Raw genomic sequence first — 15,315 nt, 5'->3', positions numbered from 1 at the left:
AGCAAAATTAGGTTTTGAGATTAGCAAAATTCAGCTTTTCAAAAAATATTATAGAGGATGACTAAATAATCTGAAAATAAACATTAACTTAATTATGTTTTCTCCTGCTCACGAAAATGTCTTTTGAGGCTTTTCCCAAATTTATTTTCTTCCCCCTTCATTTCCACATTTTTTCTGAGTTATTTGCACAACATTCCTTCACTCTCAAAGATTAGACCAGGCTGCTTAAAAAAACAACCAAACAAAAAAGCCCCAAACTCCTATTTGCTCCTAGTTGGCTTTTCGTGGTTGTTTTTTGTTTGTTTTGTTTTGTGTTGTCTTGTTCTGTTTTTATGATCTTGAATAGTTGAAGATGATATCTGTAGAATCTAGGGAAATTTTTAATTAAATATTCTTTTAATTTAAAAAATGCAGCTGTGAGTCCACCATCTCTCTCAATGACTTTCTGTTTAATAATGGTATCTCCTTCCTTTTCAAAAAGTTTAATATTTCCTGGGAATCCGCAAAGACATCGCAGTCAGTAGAAATTGTGATCGGTAAAATTTACTGTCAGATTTATATGATTAAGGAAGTTTTGTTGAAAGATCAGTTTTAAATTGGGTTTTCAAAATAAGTATCCACCCATAACGTGACAACACACTAATTTCAAAATGTTAGAATGGTGGCAAATGTCACTAGATCTATATACTGCTGCCAGCAAGAGTAAGAGCTGGATTAATACTGATGTCTGAACTATGCATGTACACTTAATGCTTGTCCATGAAGAAGATGATTCAGACAATTCACAGAAGGGGTTAAACTGGCTGGAAGCAGGAATACCAGAGACAGAAGGACTCCCTGTAAGGGAGGGAAATTTCCCTTGCTGGTGAAATTAACAGCTGAAGAATTGCCTTGTAGCCATACTGGACTGCGAGCACTCAGGGCCACTTGGCACTTGGGCAGCAGAGCTGGGCTGGAGGATGGACCCAAGGCTGAGCTGAGGTGCCCTATGCAACGGCTCACAGGATGGGTGCTGGTGCAAGGGCATGTAAGGAATCAGCTCATGACATGTCTTTGCAGACTCCTTGTAGAACCGCTTATGGTAGTAAGACTCTCCCCAATGTTCATTAATTTTTTTTATTATTATATTTAAGCACAAACATGTGTTTAATTCACCTCAAGGGGTACCATAAAAATTACCCAGCAACCTAAAGAGAAATGTTTTAATATTCCAACTCATATTTCTTACCTATGTTCACTTTTCTTTGAACACAAAAGTAGCAAAACAACAAGTTCTGCTCTTTTCCTGTTTTGCACATGCTACAAAATAGAAATACAGAGCAGAATGAAATACAGTGCTTTAGTACTCCTGTGGATCTTCTCAAATTTTGTCCTGAAGGCAGACTGCAGGGACATGACATATGCCACCTCTGCTTGACACTTCCTGAGTTAATTGGACACACACAGCATGAGATTGCATTTATCTTTTGGTATTTGTTCTTCATGAAAGGAAATGGGCAACAATTTGAGGTGAAGAAAACTTATGCTCATGTGCAGAGATAGATACCCCATGTACAGTGCTCGGTGTAAAAACAGTCTTGGAAGCACATGCATGAGTGGTTTTGCTCAAACTATATCTGGAGAGTTGGGTTTGACCCTGCTTCTATTGTACAAAAGCAGGACTGGCCAGTACAGAACAGTATATTATGTCATTGTTTACACTTCCGATTATATGAGTATCCATGATATTAATTACTGTCAAATGCAGCTAATATGAATATTTTGCTTAATATTCAGTTCACAAGGAAGTTAATGTGCCATTCTACTGAGTCTATTGATTTACACAATGTTATTATGATTCTCTGGTGAGATTTGATTAGTGCAGGTAAGCGCAGGGGTAAGGGGATGGATACTGGAGGGGATTCAATTTCTCGGGAGTTTAAGGTGTGAGAGTGGCATATCTGGGATAGCTTAAACAAATAACTTGTACTGACACAGTAGAGACAAAGTAGTGTAAAACAACAGCCAGCTGGGAATTCAAGTTGGTATTAAACACAGGCAGGTACCACAGTTTGAACTCATTTTACAAAGTTTTCTACAGCATTGCAATGTGCTCACTGTTACTGTTACACACCCCAGTTAGCTAGGCACAGTGGTACAGTCTCAGCTTCAAAATGGTGTACAAACTTAGCAGGTTCACTTCGCCTGATTTAAGCATCCAGAAAGTGGCAGCTAGTTCTAAACTTGCTCCTAAGCTTCCTTCTATAGTCAGTGGAGAACAAGAAGTATTTCCTGAAAAAGACATTTCAGATAGACGTCATAAATCACCGTCTGAAGGAAGCTCTCACACTCTCTACTGATTATGTATAGAAACCAAATTAATAGCTTCACCACCTAATTTAGAGATGGCTAAAACAAGATAAGATGAATTCCATGCATTTGAACTGTATCAGTCCTGGATAATTAACCTGAATTAGAAGAGGACAGAAGTGGACTTTAATTTGTCAGCTCACAGCATATCTTTGAATATTCCTTATGCCATCATGTTTAGGGGTCAGAAGACTCCACAGGAGAGGTAGCTTGTTTAGGAATTGGCTACACTATCCTGTGGCAGACAAATTCATGAACTGACTGCTTTATTGGCATTGCATAGTGATCATTATTTGGAGGTCCAAAACATCAAAAAGGTTGGGCTTGGTTATCTTTGCATTTTGAAATTTTCTCCTTAGAAAATGATATTTGAACATGTTGGGTAAATTATTCTCTTTTCATTTCAATAAACAGTTAAAAAGAAATAAATACAGAGGCAGCTGCTTATCTGGGACTGAAGACAAGTTTGTATTACATCTTGTGCTCTCTGCTGGGTGCCAAACATCTTTCCACATGCTGGTTCATTGTTTAAGAATCTGAACATCTGGCCCAAAACCCAGCCAGACCTTTCCCTGGGGATTGCAAGTATAAGGAGTGATAACCTTCCAATCTTCCACCTCTCATTTCCATACCTCCTAGTTTCTTCCTGTTAAGAAATCGTCTCAGCCTTTTTTTCCTTCTCTTCCCTCTTAGTTTGAACTACATAAACACTAAACACAAAACAATAACTTATAAAGAATTCATATCTATATCATGCCTTGATCCTCATCTGTTTGTCCCCTTGCCTCTCATGGGACGTTTATTTTGGGAAAATACATCAGCTGTGGATTAGACATCTCTCCATGCTGCATAGACTCGTAGCAGAATCCTCCAAAGCATCATTTTCTTTTAACTGTTCCATTCCTGTGCCATGTAGTCACTAAATAATTTGATGCATGGCAAGTCTGAGACCAGATCCTTGTCAAAAATGTGTGCAAAGTTAGAGCAAAAGATGAAGACTGTGAGGTAGCTCCTGAGTTGGTAAAAAATGTCTGAGTCCCTGACCTCGACGGTTTGCAATATCAAAAGGTCTAGTCCAACCTTTTCTACTTGTATTGAAATTTTCACAGCTAAACAGATCCATACTGCAGAAAATGACCATCATCAGATAGGAAGGGAGAAAGCAGAGGTATGTCATCAGACTTTCTATTGTGACTCCTTCAGATTTTGCTTTCTGTCTTATGTAGTTTCCATTCACTATCCACCTAACTTTTTGCAAACCCTACAGCATTTTACAGACAACAATTACTGTTCACCTTTCCAAGGTAACATTGACTTAAATTATTGACACCTTAGTGTTCTAGTTCAACAACTGCCATGTCTGTCTCCTCTGTTTCTAAACCCTGAACAGGTTGAACCTGTATCATAAACCAGGCAAAAAGTACAATTCAAACACTGACTTATCATAAAAAACTTCTGTCAGTGTGGACTCACTTTGACTTTGCCTTTCTCTTTCTTCTGCCACATAAATGTCTGTGTTGCTCAAAACCTGAAGAGTGTAGAAGAACATAGCAGAGATATACCAGCTAAGGGCAGTAGGCAGTAGTAGGTACTCAAAAAAAGATGTAAGAACAGGGTAAGCATACAGTGATACTTTCTCACAATTATGTTTCCAAGTTACAGCACCCTTTGGCTTAGTGGCTTTCTCAGCCAAAGTATTTATGTAAATCTTTCTGTTCTATATCCTTTGATGGGCTTTATTTCCAAGGAACCATATCACTGAGGTTCAGAAAGAAGAAACGGTGGTGCTAATAGATGAATAGACAGGAAGGAGAAAGGTGGCAAATAAGTAAAGAAAAAAAAAACAAACATAGGCAGTCCACAGATAAACTGTATCAAGATGAAAATTATGAACTCTCAGAGTTCATTGCGTTTACGTGGCAAGGTTTTGGTAGCAGCAGAGAGGAGATGGGGGCTGCAGGGTTGGCCTCTGTGAGAAGACACCAGAAGTTGCCCCCACATCAGATAGAGCCAGTTTTAGCCAGCTTCAAAGGGGAGCCAATCAACTCAATCATTTACCCATTCAAGAAAGGGTAAAAAATACTGCACAGCAGCTATGAGAAAAGAGTGAGAAAAAGTGAGAGAAACAACTCTGCAGACACCAAAGTCAGTGAAGAAAGAGGGAGAGGAGGTGCTCCAGGCACTGGAGCAGACATTCCCCTGCAGCCCGTGTTGAAGACCAAGGAAGCTGTGGCCTGTGGAGACCCCGTGCCGGAGCAGGCTCCTGGAAGGAGCTGCAGCCTGTGGAGAGAAGCCTGTGCAGGAGCAGGTTTTCTGGCAGGATCTGTGGCCCCTCTGGGGGACCCACGCTGGAGCAGTCTGTTTCTGAAGGACTGCACCCCATGGAAAGGACCCACACTGGAGCAGCTCTTGAAGAACTGCAGCCCGTGGGAAGTACCTACACTGGAGCAGTTCATGAAGGACAGTCTGCTATGGGACGAACCCCATGCTGAAGCAGGGGAAGAGTGTGAGGAGGAGGAAGCGGCAGAGATGAAGTGTTATGAACTGACTGTAACCATTATTCCCCGTCCCCCTGTGCAGCTCGAGGGGGGAAGGGGTAGATGAGTTGGGAGAGAAGTTGAGTGTGTGAAGAAGGGGCAGAGGAGAAGGTGGTTTTAGCTTTGTTCTTATTTCTCACTAACTTACTCTGTTATTAATTGGCAATAAATTAAATTAATCTTCCCAAGTCGAGTCTGGTTTGCCCGTGACAGTAATTGGTGAGTCATCTCCCTGTCCTTATCTTGACCCATGAGCTTTTTCATTGTATTTTTTCCCTCTGTGCTGCTAGAAGGTGGAGTGATAGAGCAGCTTGGTGGGCACCTGGCAGACAGCCCAGGTCAACCTAAACCACAGAGTTATTAACATAACAGGGTTATGCTAATAACTTGCCCATTTTGCAAGTCCAGATCCAACTTTCCTTGCTGAAGACTCCTGTGGAAGGGAATTAAAGAAATTAGTAAATATTACCCTTTATAATTCTGTTAAGGTATATGGCTACAAAGAAACCAAAAAGTTACCATGCATTTCCCAGAGATTCCCTTCCCTTTTTTAGTCTACTACTTTTTAAGTCATTTTGGACAGACAATTTGAGAAAGTTTTTTTGGACTTTGAAAGAAGTAAAACCTTAACTAGAAACTCTAATGGAGTTGTTTATTTCAGACTGAAAATTCAATATTTTTGGCTCCCAGTCCTGTTCTCTACTTCATAGAACACAATTCTCTTTCTTTCTCAGCTTACAAAGAAATTTCATGTCTTAGAAAGCCATAATCATCCACTTTAAAAAATAAAAATAGAAAGAAAGAAAACCCGCCTAATGAATATAAATGCAAAAGACACTGGATTTCCAGATGAGTGAATTTGCTAATTCAGTATGTACATCTCTCCAGGCACTCTCTTTTATAGAGAAATTAATTCACTCCTTGTTCACTCTTTGGATAATCTGTTGGTCTATACAGTTGACTGCACTGCAAGGTAAAGATAGTTGGTAACATCCTGCAAACACTGGAAGACACGGTCTTGCTTTCCTCTTCTGCATGAAGGATCAAGTTTCAAACATTGAATTCTTTGGAGAATCTCCTCATAAAGCAATATGCTTCTAAAGCAGAAGTATGGCTTTTCTAAGTATATGATCACTGTACCTTGACATGTATAATCTCTTAAACGTCAGAATAAACTTAGCCACAATGACACTGAGTTTCTTGGCATCAGCAGGAACAAACATAGGTCAATGCTGTGCATTTTTTTAACAACAAAAACTCTTGAACAGTTTTTAGGGGCCTTCTTCAATGTTTATAGAGTATGCAGATTCCCAGCTCTGGCATACCTTCCTCTCTTAGACAGGTTTTCTGTAACACATTCTTATCTGAGTTCAAAATAATAACCATAAAATATTCCAGAAAAATTATGCACAATGGGGATATCAAAGCTAAATTCCCTTGTTCCCTCTTGCCTTACAATATATTTATTTGTTTATTCTCTGACACGTTCTCCTATACACTTGAATGGAAATGTTTATTTTCTAGATTTATTAGTGTTTTCCAAGTAATTTCCTTTTTTTTTTTTTTTTTCTTTTTGTAGCTGACACGCTGTCACATGCACTCTTCATCTGGTACATCAGTCAGTTCCTGAGGCAATGAACATCCACCAGGTTGTATTTGGCAAGTGGAAGTGGTGAGCTCACACATCGGTGTGGATCCCAAGCAGGAACTTCCTCTCACTGAACTGCATCAAAAAGGGATAGATTTTCAAATGAATCAAATCAATACATATAAGCTTCTAGATCAGATCTTTAGCTGAAGGGTCCAAGCAATCAAGGTGTCTAAATCACCATCACAGAGGTTAATCCATGACACAGACAAAATAACATAGTTTCAGTGAACTCACCAGGAGGGATCATCACGTTCGTCCTCCTGATTTAACTGTATTAACATAAATAAATTATATCCAGACTCCCTAGGACAAATCCATTTGTTTACAGGCATTTTCAAGATTAAATTATTCCAGGCACCATTAATATGACTAAAATTGCAGATAGTATCACTTTAATTTATCTAAACCTGATTATTGTGGTTTTGGGGACAAAAGACAAAGACAAAATGAGCAAACAAACAAAAATACAATCAAAAGACAAGGAAATAAAGTTGTACATAAATTCTACATTTTAGCTTCAAATTGCAGTTCTACTATGATAGAACTTTTAATTCACCTCCTCAAGTTGAAAGTTTCCCAGATGTTAAGAGTTACATCCACACAGGTGGCAAGGATCACTTCAATTTTGGCAGAGCTGTATGCCTCTAAACTGATAAGGATCCAGACACTAGGTTTTCCTTTTTTTTCCCCCTTTAAAATCCTTGAGGGATGCAGCAATTTAGAAATATTTTGATAATGTCTGAAACTGCCTCTGAAAGGACAGATTGCATGAAAAGGGTGTCATCTGCTCTCTTTTTCAATTTTTACTCTATGAAGGCAGCAAAACCACCCACATATTTTTCTAACACCTGAGTGGTTATAGCACTCTGATTTAATTCCAGCCTCATCTCAAAGGGTTTCAGATTTAAGATTCTCCATTGCCAGGAATGTATCCTAACTGCTGGCTTATAAGTTTTTCAAAGACAGCACATACTTCAGCCCTTCAGCTACTGCTATGTTATTCTGCAGAAAATAATTTGGATATGGTGGCGAGAATATAGAAATAAAGCAATGTTCTCTGTCTTTAAGTGATTAAAATAGTCACTTGAATATGAAAAGTCTGGGGTTTTAATCCATACGCCCAGAACGCGTTTCATCCTGCTCTTTTTATTTATTTATTTAAAGTCTTCATTCATTTCTAAAGTAACAAAGATTAGAACTATCTGTCAGTTTGTTAAATTTTAAGCTCTGCTGCCAAATCATACTTTTAATGAAAAATAGCATGAGTAAAAGGAAGAGACCAAAATTCATGTGCCCTCTTGAAAAAAAAAGACAGTAATCTTAGATTTCTTTGTTTTGGCCTCTTTGTCAGACAGTAGGCACATTTTGGCTAAAGAATTAATGAACAGCTTTGAAACAACTCTGTAATGAGTGCTGCTTCTTGCCTTACAGGAGAAAAGAGGATCGGGAGGGAAGCAAGGGTACTATGTCATTTAGAGAACATCCTGGGAAGTGCTGGTGTTAAAATGCTAATCTAAAAATAGAGGGCAGAAGCTCTTAGAAAAACACACCTGATGTGTTTAGGTGATCTACCAAATAATTATTTATATTCTATCAAGTGAATAAGCAATATAAGCTAGAGAAGCTGTTTGCAGGAGAGAAGTCAGAGCAGTTTTTCCTCTGCTTGAAAGCTGAGACACTTGGATACGTCAAGGCATACTCCTTTTCTCAATGCTTCATTCATTTTTTTTCTTTACAACAACATAAATTAAACAGGAAGGTAATAAAACTCTGTTCTTCCTTCTTAGATCTCACAGCAGACTACAGACTGCTGGCAAGAACATGCTTCAGGAAGGAAGTGATACCATTTTGAATATCTGAAGTGAAGGGAATAAAATGTTGATCTACTTAATCTGAAGACAGTGTTCTAAGTACCTGTCTATTGCATGAAAAGTTAGTTGCTTCTTTTAACATGGATTAACGTAAGTGGAGGTCTTTCTTTGCTATATTTTGGATGGATTACAATCCAGTAGTTTTGACGTGAAGGCTTTTGGATGAGACACAAAGGGAGGGACTCAGTCTGAATCCCTAAATTTGGGTATCTGTAAAGGCACTAGGTGTATCTAAACTCCATTTCAGTCAGTGGATATCGTGTCAGTATGGTGCAGGTTGAAAATCCATTCAGATATTGAGATAACATGGGCTCAGTTCTGTTATCTGAACATAGGCATCTGGTGGCATTTAACGTGCCCTCACAAATCTGCAACATCTGCACAGGACTCACAGATCCGACACAGAAAGTTTAAGAGACCCACACCCTTCCAGATCAGACTTTGGGGATCAGATAAGATGCATAGGGAATCTCAAATGGCATTAGACGTGTTTAGTATATTAATCATGTCCTGTCTGTCTACCTTTGGGTGATCTGAATAGCTCACTAAGCACTATTGATAGTAGTAATACAATAAAAGCCCACACAGACACAGACAGGTAGATCAGCCATTCATCTGCTTAAAGATATGCATCCAGTACCTTATAAGATACTATATATCCTGGCTGGCCTCCAGCTGCTGTTGCAGAAGGACATAATTCTTCTGTAGGTATTGAACATTATCTTCCAGCTCAATGTAAATGTCTTAAATACCCAAAGGTACCTTTAGCAACACATGAATCCTACATTTAGGCAACTGAACTGAGAATCTACACTGAAACTGAGTCACCTCTTGTTACAGTAGTTTGAGTGGGCTAAGAACAAAAAATCCTAAATTTCTCTTAGAAACAGAATGTTCTGCAAGAACCTTGAAATGAAAGTACAAAGGAAGAAACAAACAAATGAAGAAATAACTCCAGCATTAGGTGAGGACTATAACAATTTGAAGGGTTGTACAATTTTAAGAAAAGTACAGTTTTAAGGATCATAATTTTGTACTTGGCTATCTAATTCTTTAATTGCAAATTCTCTGAAGCAGGCTGTTATTATGCCTGAATATTACCTAGCATGGTGTTGCTCTTAGATGCAGGCTCTGTGTTTTTTCATAATAGAAACAGTGAATAACAATAACAAATGTACAAACTGCTAGAGAACATAGCCCACTGCCTAGTAATTAACTTGTATATATATATTATCCACATGGTGTCAATGCCAAAAGCTCATGTATTAAAGTTTAGAAAATATTGTCCTGGTTGTGCCAACAAATTCCCAAACCTGAGGCCAATTTCTTTGAAAAGGCATCTTTCTGGGTCAGAATTCAAGACACGTGTCTGCACACATTTCAGTATCCGGGTTTAGGTATAGTGTCTGTTGGGAAGACAACCCCATCTCTTCAAAGTACACAATTTTATTGTTGTGGAGACATACCTTGTCACAGTGCTAGCCATGGACTGATCATAAATATTTATGCTTTCAGCAAATGGAACAGCCGTGCCAATAAATACTGGTGTTTCATCTTATCTTTCAATATTTCATGAGTAGTATGCAAAAGCTGGACTGTGCTGTGACAGGTAAGACAATTCTCTTGAGCAGCATTGGCTTGGAATTCAGAACCATGGAAAGCTCAAAAAAAATCACGATCATATTGTTTTAATGTTTCCATTTCATAATCATTATCCTGTGTCATCAGGCTTGCAAGAGGAGATGTTCTAACTGGTCAGGACGTACTCTGGCTTTTTCAATGACTAACTACAGGCAATGAAAAGAGCTCATTTTTCCACAAACAAGAAATGACAAAGCATTTTAAGGTTAAAAAGGCTTTGGGTTTGGGCTTTTTTTTTTTTTTTTTTTTTTTTTTTAAGACTGTTTCTAATAATCAGGACAGAATGGAAGTCCTTTCAGGTTACAGAACATGCATCTCTCAAATATATTCCTTTAGAGTTACACCTAACAGGGTTTGTGCTGCCACTCTACACTTTAGAAGTATAGTTTTCAGGAAAATATTATGATCACACAGCTAAGGGTAGACCTCTGTGTTTATATATACAAGCATCCACGTCTAAAATCCTTCCCAGACTCATTTATATGTTCAAAGGCACAGTGCCATAATATGATATTTTCATAATATTATAAAGGATTCAGTAGCCTCCCACCCCTAAGCTTTCCTTGATGTAGCAAGGAGATTTTCAGACTAATGGAGGTAGACAAGGATAGCACAGTAAGGCTTGGACAGCAAAACTCTGTTTTATTGTAAAGTGATCCTCTTATATTTGCCATAGGGTTCATTTTAAATGCCGCTGGGGTCAAGGTTGTGCTTCTACCACCTTCTGTGAATCAAGGTTGAGAGGCAAGTTTGATTACTACTAACATTGCAATAGGAAAAGTACTAGACTTTAAGATTACTTGTATTGACAGTTATATTGTTGGTGGGCCAGAAATCATGAGCAGCACATGAAAGAGTTCATTAATGGAGGATGAGAGTTTTCTTTTGGGGTAAGGGGTGAAAGCCAGCTAGAATACAAATCTCTTGATACAACTCAGTCACTCAAAACACTTCCAGTTTCACATTTCTTAGCATGCTGTAATTTTTTTGGTCTTCCCTACAGTGAAGAAAAGCAGGAATACATTATTCCAAGACCAAATGGAGATCAGAAATGGTTTGATCTCTACTTCCTTTTCAATGCACTAAAAGTAAAACTGATGCCTGCAATGATATTTAGCATCTGTCTGGAAGCTTGTTTCAACTACACCAAGATACCTGAGTTGCCTGTCGCCTGTATGTTATCTTTAAGCTGCAAATGGTTCTTTATGTTGCTAATTTATTTATGTACAAAACACACAAGATTAGTCCAAACTTCTTGTGCAGTAAGGAAGTGGAGCCACCCTAAAAATGGGTCCCTGGACTATTTCTGTCTCCATGTATGGAGATGTCTATATATGAAAGCAAATATAGGGCTGCAGAAAAGTTTCTAATGTTATTAGACAAGTTGCACAGTAGCTGGCAGAATTTCCAGTCTCAAGACAAGGAACGTGACGGTGATTTGCAAATACATTGCAGAAAGACTTGTTGGGGGCAGTCAGAAGGGAAAGTAATTCTATATCAATTTTCAGCAGAACTTCTTGGCTCTGAGCAGTGGCTGCAGGTTGAACCTAATGCCTTGCAACATAGCTGGTCAATGGGTATGACCTGTAATGTGATGTAAAACCCAAGTCTAGTAGTAGTATATATACAATTACATCTATTTTTACACAAAACCTGAGAGAAAAGAACCTTAAACTTGACTGTGATCTTCTATGAAGAATGCCATTATATGCTTAATGAAAAGTGGTGTTTATATATTGTAAGTAATAACAAAGAAGAAATGGTTACAAAATTAATAAAGAGATAAGAGAGAATATTACGTGTATATATATTTATATACATACACACATATATGCATATACAAAGAACCTAGTTTCATCCTGTATCATGTTCTGTCCATAATTCAGGTGCATGCATTGAAACAAAAACTTTCAGCTGATGATTTATCACCTCTATATTATACACTTGGACAAATTGCTCTTTGGTTCCTGTATTACTCCATTGCCTACAGAGCAAAGATGCAACTAGGTCAGCTTAGATGGTTAACTTTAATATGATTCATTGCTCAAAATGAATTAGCCTCATTGGACTTACATCCTGAAGACAATAAGAACATTATGAAGGCATGGACAGCTGCAATGGAGTGCTGGAGCTCTGCAGTGGGCACAAGCACAGTGGTACCATGATGCTTGATCTGCCTGACCAGTGGTTCTCTCATAGGCCAAGGAATACTACCTTCTCCCTCGGTCCCTTGACTGCAAAAACGCTTTTGACTCATGTGGTATGGGTTAAAAAAAAAGGTTTTGCTTGACATGTCGCATTAAAATACCCCTTAATCACCTGTGAAATTGATGGCATTATTGGTATCTTTTGTCAGCTTCTCACTCTGTTATTTGTCACATTCGGCAATTTCTCATGTCAAATCCAGCACCTTCCCATGTCCTGTTTGTTTAGCTTAACCTCAGGTCAGGACCTAGTCAGCAGCCTAATCATTTCCCTGCAGCCTGAACAAAGAAGTAATCAAATCTGAGGTTACAGGCACTGACCATCTCCAGAATGGATATTCTTTATTGCCTTCAAATTCTGGGTTGATGCATATGAGACATAAATGAGGAAAAAGTGTTTAGCTTTTCCTAAAGAGGTAGATGAATGGAGCTCAGTAATTCTCATATCCGTACTGTGGTGAGTGTGAACATAAAACCCGCTACAGAGCTTTAATGCATTTTGCCAACAGCAGCAGTTACTACAGGTGCCTTATAACTTGTAGATGAGTCACATTCTTGCAAATTGCTAGAATTGTAGGAATGTACTTAATTCAACGCCCATCTCATACATTTTATGTGTTTGCTTGAGTTGGAACATTCTGTCTTCAGCTCTTATAGCATGGATTTTGCTTGCAGAATCTTGGGAAGCAATGTACAATTTGGGCAGATACTAGAAAAAAAGAAAAAAAAAATCCTCTAACAGAATTATTCTACTGAAGTATCTGTCTTTGGATCATATAGCTTGCAAACCATCAGTCTTTGGATATTAAAGTGCATTGTTTGTTCTTAAGAAATTCCCAAGTTATTTGACTTTTTCTCAGAATCTAAGGCTCAGAAAGACAATTTACAGTTCACCTTTTATATTACAAAGAATACAAATAGATTATTTTGATTAAACTTAAGATCTTAAAGCATAATAGGACCTTCATTTAGAAATAAGAAGCATTTACAAGAACAAGATATTTCTGCCCAGCCAATGTTATCTTTTCTTTTCTTTTTTTTTTCCTGTCTCAACTTTCTTGAAGGTCATATTTGCATAACAGTTCAGATTGCCCATTCATCCAAAAAAAAATAGAATTCAGTCAGGTTGGAGATGCGCATACTGACACCAGAAATTTCTACACATCTTAGAGAAATATTAGTCAGATTTATTTCTTCACTTTTAAAATTGCATTGATATTTATTACAGTGTGTAATGACTGAATTATATGGTTGATTGTTTCCAGGTATTAGTGCAATATGAATATATTAGTAGTCACTTTCTTACTGCAATAAAGTACAAAAGCAAATGATATAAAACAGATTGAAATGGTGCAATATGTATTTACAACATCCTATAAATTAACGCCCAGCAAGTATGGAAAATATAGAGTAGTATGCAATGCTTCTTAACCTTGTTTCAACAATTGTGAAGGGCAGTTCTGCCCTAGCTTTTCAGTGACTGAGAAAATACGTAAGGAAAGCTAATAGGCAGTTTTGTTTCTGTGCTCATAAAAAGCTTTGTTATGATAGATTAGGAACTTTATATTGTATCCTTGCTCTGTTCAATAACACTCATTTGGTCAATTTATCATTGAAATTAAATGGTTCAGACAGAAGAGAAAAAAGGAAGTGCAAAAGAAATGTATGTTACAGTGGAAAGAAAATGCCTTACCAAGTCTCTGAAAGTGTGAAAGATACTGACTTCTTTTAGGAGGTTTGTCATCAATTTTATGCTTTAAAACAAGATAGTTCAAAGAATTATTTTTGTGACAGCACAAAAGAAATCTGAGCTTTTAAATTCTAAATAGAGATGTGAAAACTAATCGCATTAATTGATCTCTAATTTGATGTCTCTATCCACCAATGGGACCATTGCTATAATGGATCAGTCACAAGAACCATCGTGTTTCTATGATCTTGTCTTTAAGTATGATGAGTTCCACCTTTTTCAAGATGAAATTTGTGACATTTTTCGCAAGAGGAATATGCATTAGTCTGGCCCTGTAAAACTCACATCAAAGTATTCTGCACTCTACTTCCTGTGAAAAAGTTGTCGTTGCTTTTTTTTTTAAATTGTTTTGAAATTGTCATTTTGTAACACTATCAAATATCCTCCTCATACATTGGTAGACATGTGGAACAGATCTTCTTTATCAGCCTTTTCTGGATCATTCTTTATTTTAAATTTTTGATGATGTTGTTTCTGTGTTGTTGGTTTTATTTTTATTCTCTGCCTCATGGGTCCTTTGTTTCATTTTGTAAGCAATTCCAGACTTTTCAGTCCCTTCTTTCTGAGAAACTTCTGGGTCAGTTTTAGCTACTGTTCTCTTCTGGGATCCCTCTAATTCTGGAATACAGTTTAAAGATTTGCTTCCTTCAGTCAGCTGTATCAGAGCACTCTGAAAAAAGGGGGTTATTCAGCATCTGAACTATTCTTATAGCATACTGTTTGCTGGTGACATGAAAATCACCTAAGTGAAAAGTAAATAAATGCCAAATCTGCAAATGAAGTTGGGTGAACTGAGCTGGATTGTCTAGTAAACTAGACACATTAAAAAAAATGTTATCATATATACTATAACTACTTTACTATAAGACAACTTATCCATCCAGTAGAAAGTAATACGAGCTTATTTACATGTGAGGGAGAGTTCATCACTGAAAGAAGTTGTTTGGAAAAGGATTCAGGTGTTATAAGTAAGAAAAATATGTGTGGTGGTTTTGACCCTTGTGTCCTGGTTTCGGCTAGGATAGAGTTAATTTTCTTCCTAGTAGCTGGTATAGTGCTGTGGTTTGGATTTAGGATGAGAACAATGTTGATAACACACCGATGTTTTAGTTGTTGCTGAGCAGTGCTTACACTAGTCAAGGACTTTTCAGCTTCCCATGCTCTACCGACTGAGAAGGCTGGAGGTGCACAAGAAGCTGGGAGGGGGCACAGCCAGGACAGCTGACCCAAACTGGCCAAAGGGATATTCCATACCATGGGACGTCATGCTCAGTACATAAACTGGGGGAAGTTGGCCGGGGAGCCATGACCA

This window comes from Aptenodytes forsteri, unplaced genomic scaffold, assembly GCF_000699145.1.
Source record: "Aptenodytes forsteri isolate BGI_AS27 unplaced genomic scaffold, ASM69914v1 Scaffold182, whole genome shotgun sequence".
NCBI classification, from domain to species: domain Eukaryota; kingdom Metazoa; phylum Chordata; class Aves; order Sphenisciformes; family Spheniscidae; genus Aptenodytes; species Aptenodytes forsteri.
This window is presented reverse-complemented; position numbering follows the sequence as displayed.